Raw genomic sequence first — 12888 nt, forward strand, 5'->3', positions numbered from 1 at the left:
ATTCAACAGAGCACCCACAAACCAGAACACTGTTTTGAGTCCTATCCATCAGGCAGATATATATTCCACGAAAGAACACCAATTGTGGCCCACAAAGTATAAAACATTTGCAAAGTAGTTTTTAACATTTTTTCCTACTTCATGAAAGTTGCCTATTATTAACCACTGTTGCACCATATGAAAACTAAATGAAGTGTATTGTTACTACTTGTATATATTTTCACAGCAGTGTCTTACTCACCGGGTACACACACACATGCACCCAATTATCTTGATAACTAAGGTTAGCGGCAAAGATTCTCATTTTCAGAGAATTACAGAAGAGAGAAAGTATTATTATGACTTACTAATGGAAAGCAACCAGCCATCGTCAGTAATACATTTCTAAAGTCACAGTTTTTCTCCTCTCCCGGTATAAATTTTAAGTGTCAGAGATTTTGAAATTAATAGTATGATTGTATACAAAATTATAATTTGTGATTTTTTAACATACAGTTCTGACATGCAAAAAGAAATGAACATTCAGGAAATAGTCCCTCCAAAGAAAAGCATGTATTGAAGTATTAAAAATGCCGATTGCAAAAATATTTTCCAACTCCCCTAAGTTTAATAAAGAATAAGATGCTGGTGGGCATTTTAGTTTTAACTTTAAAAAGAAATTACACTCTTATCACTTAAAAGACTAAGCAATCATCGCCCCAAAAAGCTTCAGCTTGGATTCTTCCCAATCCTTTCTACTTCACTGCAGTCATGGTTTTACAGCAATCACTGTAAAAGGCAGAGATAAACTTTTAAATTTGAGTTTTGATTAAAAATGAAATTGCCAGGTCTTTTTTCCCCTTCTAGTGAGCTGCACAACATTGCGATGGAGTCTAAGAGCTCTTAATTTAAGATGTAAGTATCAGCAAGCAACAAATAATTTAAATAAAGGAGGAAAATTATATGAAGTACACACTAAGACCAAAAAATGAATAAGGTCTTGTAACAAACTTCACTTTTTGACTAACATGGCATCACTTTTCAACTTCCATATACTGAAGACTATTTAGGTACCATAGTAACTTCAGAGTGGCTATGATTGAAAACAGACAACACACAATTTATTTTAAAACGTGAACAGGGGCTATTAAAATATCACTCTGGGCGCAACAGGTCGCTTCAGTGCTGTTTCCTGCAAGTGAAAGGTGTTTCTTTCAGGGAGAAATCGCAGTGCCTGTCTCTGTCATTCTATACAAGCGGGTTTTCTAGATCATCTTGCACCACCTAGAACCACACTGGTTCCCCTCTCAGCCCTCAATTAATCACTTAGCTGCGGAACTGGGGACTCCCACAGACACCCGAGAGCTGTCCACGCTCTGCCCAGGAGCCCTGAGAGAGCAAGTTATTGATCGCCTTAGTAACTCCAGTCACATTCTGCTTCAGGAACGCCAGCAACAGCTGACATTAAAATGCGGGACTTCCAAATCAAGATTCTCCCGGTTCCACACTGCTCAGTTCATCTGTCTGCGTCTCTGTTCAGACAACTTGCAGAAACTCACTTCACATTGTGCCCCCAATCTTGAAAGGCAAAGCGACTTCTTCACGCCAGACCACTGCTTTTTGGGGGGCTTCCTCCTAAAACCAGCGACCCTCCTCGTCAACCATGAGCCTCAGACCCAAGGGCATCAGCCTCGACGGCAGAGCAAGAGCACAGCCCGGGAACAAGGGCGCACCATCACCATCCCCGCCTCACCGCCCCAGCCGCCATCCTCCACATCACCTGGCACGCCTGGCACCAGGCCGGGCACCGCTGGGCGGGATGCGACGGCCGGGCCGGGCGCCGACTCACCTGGGCAGGGGAGTTACCAGAAGACTCTAGAACCGCAGCCTCCCGACCAGCAGCAGAGGTAGAGGCCCCTTCTTTACCTAAGGGCCGACCTTATATAAACGCGGGAGGTGACTCCCCGCCTCGGCCCCACGCCCAGGCTCCTCCCCACACGCGAAGACAGAAGTACCCGCGCCGCGCACCCAGCTCGGCCGCGCTGCGGGGCGGGCTTCGCGGCCGCTCCCACCTCGGGCGCCGCGCACCGCGCCTCGCAGCCCGGCTTCCGGGCGCCCGCCCGCCGCGCCCCGCACCTCGCCCCCCGCGCGCGGGCGCCCCTCGCCGAACTGTCACCCCGCGCCTCGCGGGGCCCGCGCCCGGGCGGGGACACCCCGCGCGTCGGCCGTCCTGGCTCCCGCGCCGGGACCCGGAGGCGCCGCTTCCCCGGCCCCCGCCCGCGCGCGGTCCCGTCGGCGCGGGGCTCGCGGCTCCCGCCGGCCGCGGGGGCGCGTCTCGCCGCAGCCCGGGCCCCCGCCGCGCCGGGACGGCTCCTCGGGGCGACCCTCGCCCGCCGCGGGCAGCCGCCGTCCCCTCAGCCGGGCCCCTCAGCCGGGTCCCCGCAGCCCGTCCCCTCAGCCGGTCCCCTCAGCCCGGTACCCGCAGCCGGGTCCCCTCAGCTTGGTCCCCTCAGCCGGGTCCCCTCAGCCCGTCCCCTCAGCCGGTCCCCTCAGCCCGTCCCCTCAGCCGGTCCCCTCAGCCCGGTACCCGCAGCCGGGTCCCCTCAGCCTGGTCCCCTCAGCCGGGTCCCCCCAGCCGGTCCCCTCAGCGCGGTCCCCTCAGCCTGGTCCCCTCAGCCGGTCCCCTCAGCCGGGTCCCCTCAGCGCGGTCCCCTCAGCCTGGTCCCCTCAGCGCGGTCCCCTCAGCCCGGTCCCCTCAGCCGGGTCCCCTCAGCCGGTCCCCTCAGCCGGGTCCCCTCAGCCCGGTCCCCTCAGCCGGGTCCCCTCAGCCGGTCCCCTCAGCCGGGTCCCCTCAGCCGGTCCCCTCAGCCGGGTCCCCTCAGCCCGGTCCCCTCAGCCGGGTCCCCTCAGCCCGGTCCCCTCAGCCGGGTCCCCTCAGCGCGGTCCCCTCAGCCGGGTCCCCTCAGCCGGGTCCCCTCAGCCGGGTCCCCTCAGCCGGTCACCTCAGCCGGGTCCCCTCAGCCGGGTCCCCTCAGCCCGGTCCCCTCAGCCGGGTCCCCTCAGCCGGGTCCCCTCAGCCGGGTCCCCTCAGCCGGTCCCCTCAGCCGGGTCCCCTCAGCCCGGTCCCCTCAGCCGGGTCCCCTCAGCCGGGTCCCCTCAGCCGGGTCCCCTCCGCGCGGTCCCCTCAGCCGGAGAGCCCGTCGCCGGCGCCCCCTCCGTCGGACCCCGGGCGCCCCTCGGAGCGCGCCCTCAGCCCGGTGCCCTCAGCCGCGCGAGCCCTCAGCGCGCCCCTCACCCCGCCGGCATCCCCCACCCCGCGGCCCGGGTGTCCCCAGAGGCGCCGGGCACCCCGACTCTGACCTGAGGCGGCGGCGGCGTGGCGCCCGTCCGCGGTGCCGGCGGCCGACCCGGCGCCCCAGGCGGCCGCTCCCGCGCGGCTGAGGCTCGGGCTCCGAGTGCGGCCCGCCCCGCCGGCCCGAGGCCCGGCCGGGCCGCGGCGGGGGCGCGCGGGCGGGAGCGGCCGGGGGCGCGCGGGGCCGGGCGAGGGCGCGCGGGCCCGGGGCGGGGGCGCGCGGGCGGCAGCGTCCGGGGCGCCCTCCGACCCGCGCACAGTAGGGCCGCGGCCTCCCGCGCCACTTCCCTCGAGCGCCCCGCTGGTGCCCGCACGCCTGTTCCTCGACACCGCCGCTGGGAGGCGGCCCGGGAAGGGTCCCTCCGCCCAGGAGGGCCCCGAACCCCGCTCCCGAGGCCGCCAGGCTCGCGGGGGGAGAGCCCCGGTGTGGGGCTCCGACTCTGGGGCCGGGGCGCGCTCTTGGCGCGGTGGCCCTCGAGGATTTTTTCCCGGTTCTTTGCGATGACTTTTTGAAAAGCGAAGTTCTCAATTTAATTTAAAGCCACCTGGTTTTTATCTGCTAACCCCGACCTGCCGCGCGGCGCCCGCTCCGCTCTCACATGCACAATATAATCCACACCCGCGTGCGGGACTCCCTGAGCGCCCGAGACTTGCTGGGCGCCTTCGAGGCCATCCTGAACCCCTTAACAGAAGTTCCAGGGCGCCCTAGCGGTGCTGCTTACTCGGGAGCCCGGGTGAGGGGCGCGGGCGTCTCACGTGCGGGGAACCCTAAGGTCTTTCCCCCCTAGTGCAGAAGGTCCTCGCTTGTAGTTTGAAGTAAATTTTTGTGAGGATGAGCATCACTTCAGAGAAGGTTGGGACGTAAATCAGTAAATTCCTGTCCTACAGGTCCCCTAAAATAAGAAGTGAAGAGAACCATGGCTACGTAGGGACTCACAGAAGACCATTTTCTTGCCACTGAAAAAGCCCATTTCTTTGCCCCTTGTTCTACCCCCTCAGGCATAGAAGAGATGCATGTCTTCCATTTCTTGATCCTTCCAGCATCATCCCAATCTACTTTTATTTTTAATAACAGCTTTATTGAGATACAATTTACAACATGTAAAATTTAAACACCATAGATTCTAAATGTACAATTCAATGAGTATCAAACATAACCCAATTTTAGAACGTTTTCATCACTCCAGAAGAAACTTCTGATCCATTAACAGTCATTTCCCCACCCTAAGCCACCACTAAATTCTGTCTTTCTCTCTAGATTTACCTATTTCAGACATTTTATATAACTGAAATCATACAGAAATAGGAGGTCTTTCGTGGCTGGCTTCTTGTACTTAGCATCCTATTTTAAGATTCTTCCACACAGTGACATTTATGGCTCATAACATGGATATAATGTCACATTTTGTTCAGTCATTATCAGTTGATGAATAGTTGGGTGGTTTTCACCGTGGGGCTATCAGGATTAGTGCTGCTCTGACTTATAAGGCTTTGTGTGGACCCATCATGGACCCTATGGTAACTGTTTAACTTTTTGAGGAGCTGCCAGATTGTTTCCCAAGTCACTGCACCATTTTACATTCCCCTCAGCAATGTATGAGGCATCTACTCTCTCCGGATCCTTGTCAACCCTTGTTATTATCTGCCATTTTTTAATTTGAACAGACCTAATGAGTGTGAGTTGGCATCTCATTGTAGTTTTGAAATGCATTTCCCTAATGACTAATCACACAACCATCTCGCCATGTGCTTATTGGCTATTTGTGTATCCTCTTTAAATAAGTCTGTTTATATCCTTTGTCCACTTAGAAATTGGGTTATTTGTCTTTCTATCATTGATTTCAACATTAATTTTATATTCATATACGTATATCTATGTCCTTTCTCAGATATATAACTTGCAAATATTACCTTCATCCTGTAAGTTGTCTTTTTGCTTTCTTTTTTTTAAGATTTTATTGATGTATGCATACAAGAGCTGCAGTGTAGGCCAGAGGTGTGGGGGGGTGAGGGGATTCACAAGAGACAGAGTGGAGAGCAGAACAGGCAGATTAACTGAAATACACTGCTGAGGGGAGCAGGGGGAGACAGAAGGGGTCTGCTGCACCATGTGGATCACCTCCCTGGCTAGGGATGGAACTCATGCTGCAGTGGCTGGCTGGGACTTTAACCCCTGCACCACAAGGGAGGCCCTTTTTGCTTTCTTGATGGCATCACTTGAAACACAGAGTTTTTCATTTTGGTGCTGAATTACCTATTTTTCCTTTTGTTGTTATATCAATGCTGACTTTAAAGACGTGGAAATTTATTCTTTAATTTTCTACTAAACGTTTTAAAGGTTTGGTTTTTACATTTAGGACTGTGGTCCAGCTTGACTTCAATTTTGTGTATGGTGTGAGGTAGGGCCAATCTGGTTTTAATGAGGAAATTCCAATCCTTTGAATTTGGTAGTACCACAACTGAGAACTCATGAGTGGTACAGTATTTTAAAGTCGCTCTGAATAATTTCTACACTCCTTTCGAGATAAAAATATTTTGTAATATTTAAAAGTGATCTATAGTCAGTGAGACCTATAAATATAAGAAGTTAAGCAACATAAATAGTATAAATGTGTCTTTTAAAGTACTAGCCTTGCTCCATTAGTGGGTTGTGCAATCAATATAACCAATATAGGTCATAACCATATATATTTTTTTTTAAGTCAAAAGAAATAGGAGAGAAGAGAACAGAGAAGATCAGAAAGTACCTCCCAAATTAAAGAAAGCACTGCTTCATCAATTTTGGACCAGGAGTTAAACTAGGAGTTAGTGTAAAATATGTTTCATACTGGGGGGGGGGGTCACATTTTTTAAAGTTGGAAAGACACCACATGAACTATAGTTGCAGGATTCTTTCATTGCACAAACATTTATTGAGTGCTTATTTTGTGCCAGGCCCTCTGCTAAGTGCTGGGGATAAAATGAGAAACAGCATCTGGGTCCAACCCCACAAGAGTACACACAGGCAGCCTGGTCCACAAGTCATGTGTAGAGATCAAAGATTGTATTGTGGTTCAGCTTTCCCCAATCACAGGACTCCTTCAAATACTGATGCTCAATCCTATGGCACTTAATCATTTTGTAATTAATGCTCAGTTGCTTATCTCATTATCGCTTTGCAGATATCTTGGCCTTTTTTCCGACTAGAGGAACTTTGTCCCCAGGTCCATAATTGCATATGTTTATTACATTGGGAAGGAAGTACAGGACTCATAGTGGGAGTAGCCCATAACTGAATTGATTTCCACTTTACTCCAACTATGCTTAGACTCACCCCACTGAGAGACCTCAGGTATTTTTAAATGCTGGTGTATTACTTTTTAAGGGGAAAATGTCTAATCATAAAATTTCATTTTCCAAGGATGCTGTTAAACAGAGTGTTGGCATTAACAGTGACATTTAATCATTTTGCAGGTTGAGCTTAAGACAATGAATGTGCAGTCTTTCCAGTCACCCAATCAAGTTACTTCTTTACAACAGCTGGGTACAATCACTGCTGTGACATTTGCTCCTTCTCTTGCTCTGAAACACCATTTCTCAACCACTAGACACCATCAATTCTCAGCAGATTTAGAAGATCTTCATTTAAAATAAAAAATATCCTAACCAGTTCAACGCGCTGGGCAGGTTACCCACCGCCCACGCCACACACACACATGTTCACAGGTACATCTGCTTTTTGAAATGACTCTTTTATGTTCCCAGACATTATTGTAAAATCTACTTAAGAAATTTTACTAAGGCCATGAGGCCACCCAATTTTACTCTGAATATTATTGAGGTTCTTCTCTCCTCCCTCCACACTCTGTATCCTCTTCTCTTGCCCCTCACCAAATGACTTGTCTAGCTGTTATACAGTCTTAAGTAGCAAAATCAAGCTTGAAACTCACTTCTTCTAACTTCAAATTGCTTGATCTTTTCATTATACCTCTCTGCTTAACTGAGCATTTAAATAAAAGTGTTGATCTCGCTTCATACAAATCGCTTCTATACAAAGGTTACAATATAATATACCTACAAGTTAGTCAAAAATTTAAAAAATAAAATAATATATAGGCAAATCAGTATTTTTTTTGTCTTAATACTCCAACTTAGAACTTTCTTTTAGGTAACTTGGAACAATTGAAAGAAATAATTTTAAAGTCATCAGTAGTACTCTATAAGATCAAATGAAACAGTTCCCTATTTTACTTAACTGATTCTGAAAATATTTTATTTCTTACAATTTGTAAACACCCATGCTTAATAATAGTATTTAATTCCAAAGAAGTTCCACTTGGTAATTTCTTTTTTTTTTTTAAGATTTTATTTTATTTATACAAGAACCAACGAACAGGCCAGATGCACGGGAGGGTGAGAGGATTCACCAGAGACAGAGCGGGGAACAGAACAGGCAGACTGACGAAATACACTGCTGAGGGGAGCAGTGGGCAAGACAGGAGAGGTCTGCTCGCCATGTGGGTTGCTCTGAGGCCAGGGGGTTCGAACTGGTGCTGCAGAGGCTTCGGACAGCTTCACAGCACTGCGCTCAACCACCTGCACAACCAGGGAGGCCCCCACTTGGTAATTTCAATAGCTTTGAGTTACAGGTTAAATTATAAGGTTGGAATGCTTTGAAAACACCTTTTACAGCTTCAAAAATACACTTGGCTTTCAGAGAATAGAAAAGGGAGTCTTCTGCCCTGCTTTATTGATTTTTTTCTTCTTTTCGCTCAAAAAAAATTGATCTACTTTGCCTATCAAATTAGTCTGTAGGTAGGAAAAGAAAGGAAGAATGAGTAGCTTTCTGGGAGAAGAGCCCCAGGCCATGCAGAGATGGCAGAGTTCTCAGAATGGGGCGATTCTATTCATCTTTTCCTTTCAGGAGTTTTGGTTAATATAGTGGAAGAGAAAGAGCACTGCCCTTTATCTCTACTCATGGTGAACTTGAGCAGGACATTTGCCCTCTCTGAGGCTTAGTTTTCTCATGTATAAAATGGAAATATACTCTCATAATCTCATCCATGGGATGACACAAGATAATGCCGCATTAGCCTTCAAGTAAAAACTCAGTGTTTATCAACAGGGTGAAAATTTTGAGAATGGATTTTCTGAGCGTCACTCAATATATTATAACACAGTTTACATGCTAAATTGAAGGACTTTGATCATATAAGTTTCATAGTCATCAGTCCACATGGATACTTCTCTGTCTCTTTCTAATATGTAAAACATCATGAGTCTAATAATTTCGAAGTGGCTATGAACCCCAGATTTCTGTCTGAGAATGGTGTCTCAGAACAACAATGTGAATTTATTGGTCTTAGGCCTTGTCAGATTAAACTAAGAAGCAAAACCTTTTGGGCCTCCCCGGTGGCGCAGCGGTTGAGCGCTGGGTTGAGAAGCTGCCCGCAGCCTCTGCAGCACCGGTTCGATCCCCGGATGCTTCCCGGCCCTCGAGGAGGTTCCCACATAGCATGCAGACCCCTCCTGCCTCTGCAGCACTGGTTCAATCATGGCTGCTTCCTGGCCCTGGAGGAGGGTCCCACATGGCACGCAGACCCCTCCTGCCGCCCGCTGCTCCCCTCAGCAGTGTACTTTGGTCCTTCTGCCTGCTCTGCTCCCCGCTCTGGCTCTGGTGAATTCTCTCACCCTCCCGCGCTTCTCACTGTACCCAGTGCTTGTATAAATAAATAAAAATAAATCTTTAAAAAAAAAAAAAGAAGCAAAACCTTATTATGATGGAAAACATTAAACATGCATCGAAGTAGACAGAATAATAGGAGCCACCCCGTTTCCATTTATGACCAAACTCATTTCATCTTTCCCGCCTCCTTCTCTTCTCTATGATTCTGAAGCCTACCCCCAAGCATTTCATCACAAAACTTTCAAACCATTTTAAAATGCTAAAGTCTTCTATGTAAAAGTTGATTTGAATGATTTGCTCTGGGAGGTGTGGGAATTCATCAGAAAGTTTCTGCACTGAAAAAATTCCAACTGGATATCAGTCCAGGTGAGTGGTAAAAGGTGCTCAGGGCTGAGAGGGCTTTGTGTGCTCTCGGTGTGCCCTGTCACCTGCACACTATCCACAAAGCACTATTATCTGCAAGTGGTAGATGCTCAAAGTAAATTGTACTATAAAAATCCCGTAGTGTCAACCCCATCACCTTTAGAAGTTTTATGCTCATCATCTATGTCTATAAAATTGATTAATATTCATCTATGTAACCCCCACCCAACCACTAGTTTAGGCCTACTTCGGCAGCCATGGCCTGCCTATTTTCATGAACATAATTTTGTCTTGAACATGTGGATCCTTGGGAAGCTTTGCCCTTGGCACACAGAACTGCTACATGACATACAATTCCTGTTTTGAGCAGAGTTGGAGGATGGGGAAATTGGAGCCTGAGGCTTCCAAAGGGAATGATTTCAGATATAGGCTTACCTCGTTTTATTGTATGTTGCTTAATAGTCCTTTGTAGATAGTGTGTATTTACAAATTGAAGGCTTGCCACAACCCTGCAAAAGCAAGACTAGTGGCCCCATTTTTCCAACAGCTCACTTTGTGCCTCTGTGTCTCACTTTGGCAAAAAATTACTTCTTCCCTTTTCGTTCTAGTTATGAAAAAATTACAGAATTAACATAAATTTCTTATAAAAAGTGAAGCCAGTTTTAGACCAATGTTCGTAGCAGCATTATTCATAGTAGGCAAAAAGTGAAACTAATCCAAATGTCTGTCAACTAATGAGTAGATAAACAGAATGTGGTGTATCAATACAATGGGGGATTATTCAGCGATAAAAAGGCAGGAAATTCTGATACATACTATGACATGGGTGACCCTCAAAAAAATTATGCTAAGTGAAAGCAGTCGATGATAAAAGCCCACCTAGGGTGTGATTCCATTTACGGGGAGGGTGGCGAAGAGGCCTATGCATAAAGACAGAGTAGATGAGCAATTGCCCTGGATGGAAGGGAGAAGAGAATGGAGATTGTTAATGGAGCCAGGTTCTTTAGGTGGTAATGAAGCATCCAGGAATCACACAGGGGGATGGTTGCCAGACTCCGTTAAATACACTAAAGGCCACTAAATTAGACACTTAGAGGTGTGACTTTTAAGCTCTGTGGATGATATCTCAATGCAAGATGATGCTGAGGAAAGCAAGATTACGTCCGTCCTCCCCCTACTGCAGAGACCTAGCACATCTCACTTTTCCCTTCTGCACCCACCTACCACCTTTGCCAGGGCTCAGCAAATTGGGTGTTGGTGTAAGGCTACGGACAAGAGCTGGCCAAGGGGACAAAGAAGGGCTAGAATCCTCCGCATGCACTCAGCCCACCTAAAAGAAGGTAGTTTTTTCTAATTCACACAAAAGTGCCTTATGGGCCAGCAGTGGCCTTGATCACTGAAATGGGCTTTTGGGGGATGAAGGCTGCTACATACATGTATTTACTACTTAAACTACAAGCTGGAATTAAAAGTCAGTCACCTCCTATAGCCATCATATTATGTTGGATGTACTATAATGGGTTACTTTCTAGAATGGGCCAAACTTTGACCCTCTCTTGCAAGTTGATTTGAAAATTATCCCATTTATCTTAAAAAAACACATTTCTAGTTTAAGTAGGTGTTACTGAATTCTTTAATTTTGCCCTTTTTATTCCAAAAGGATACAACTTCACATTATGACCCTCAAGTATGATTTTTACATTTGATATCACTGAAGCGCCACCACGACCAAGAGGATTTTCTGAGACTTACTTTTTGTAACAATGCAACTTTTCTGACAACATTCTTGTATAGATTTCAAAAGAACTCAAATGGTGTTTTCTACACTAAATTTAATCAGTGAGTCAGCATACATTTATTTGAATTACTATTATGTCCTAAGTAACACTCTATTCTAAACAAGAAGAACCCTCAGATTCTGGCATTTTACACACAAAGTGTGTGTGTGTCTGGTACACAGTAGGTGCTCAAGAAATATCTGTAAATAAACCAATGAACTCAGAACAATTTTGTTTACTTGTGATACCTAAACAAATACTGGGTAACAGCCACAGAATTAGTAAATCCTTAATTCTACTTGCAGAGAAAGATAGGGAAAAGTAAAGTATATAATTAGTGGCTACTTTTAACTCCCAAAATTCTGTCAAACTCATAACTATTGCTTGTTTTAGTATTGTTTGTACTGTTTTAAGAGGCTAATTTTCTTCAGCAATTTTTTGTGCTACTTTGTCTATTTATGAAAGAAGTATTTACTGTTAAGCTTCAAGATGACTCAAAAGTGTCTCCATGTAGAAATCAATTGTCTGTGGTTCTCAAATCTGGCTGCACATCAAACACTTAATGTTTTGTTTTTGTTTGTTTGTTTGTTCCTAGTCCTAGAAAAGTGGAATCCAGGGTTCCTAGACTAATTAGAACCATACAGCTGAGCTCCGATTCTTAAACTTAAGAAGGATCCTAGGGGCCTCCCTGGTGGTGCAAAGACTTAAGACTCAGCACTATGAAGCTATCTGCAGCCACTGCAACACGAGTTCGATCCCCGGCCAGGGAGCTGACCCACAGGACACAGCAGACCTCTCCTGTCTCGCCTGCTGCTCCCCTCAGCAGTGTATTTCAGTCAGTCTGCCTGTTCTGTTTCCCTCTCTGTCTCTGGTGAATCCTCTCACCCCCTGCACCTCTGGCCTGTACCCCAGTTCTAGCATGCATAAATAAATAAATCTTAAAAAAGAGAGAAGCATCCTAGATTATATTTTAAATATGATTTTTTTCCTACACAAATTATACATGAACAGATTTTTCTTATAAAAAAAGGGGAACTATTCACGTAATGCCAAATTCTCAACATGGTTCCTAACCTTGCTTCCTTCCCACCTTTCCAGATGTGGATACACCTCTTCATGCACATTAAACTGGAGAACCACTGCTATGCTGAAAAGGTCAGAAGCCACACAGTGAACATTTTTGTCAGAATACAGAAAAGAGGAGGCCAGGTCTTAATGTTGCCCACTGTCATGTGAATTACAGCCTAAGTCCCAATCAAGACAGAGGAGAATCACCTTTTCAAGTATTTAAGGGCCATGGCTTAGGATATCTTATCCAAAACATCTCTTTCTCATGGAAAAAAAAAAAGGTTTAATTCCAATTAACTCTCAGTGAGAAATAAGAGCCATGGAAATAGTAAACATATTCAGTATGTGGGGAGAACAGCTGGTATTCCATAAACATGAAGTAATTTATTGACTTGGCAAAGATCCCTTCAACTAGTATAGTTAACTCTTACTCATCTAGGATCAGAGTAGTGGTTTTACAAAGCATTTGTAATGTCATGCAGCCTTCTCTTCATCATTTTGCTCAATTCGAGGCTACCCATGATATGCCTGAGCTGCCAGTGGGATGAGTGGTGCAGAACACCGCTGGTTGCTCTTGTTTGAAGCCCTTACTAAGACATCCTCTTTGCCCCACACTGTGTCAGGTGGGAAGAAAAAAAAAAAACCTGGTTTTAAGGACTACAGTCCTTAGAGGAGACAGACAG

This window comes from Talpa europaea, assembly GCF_964194135.1.
Source record: "Talpa europaea genome assembly, chromosome: 11".
NCBI lineage: Eukaryota > Metazoa > Chordata > Mammalia > Eulipotyphla > Talpidae > Talpa > Talpa europaea.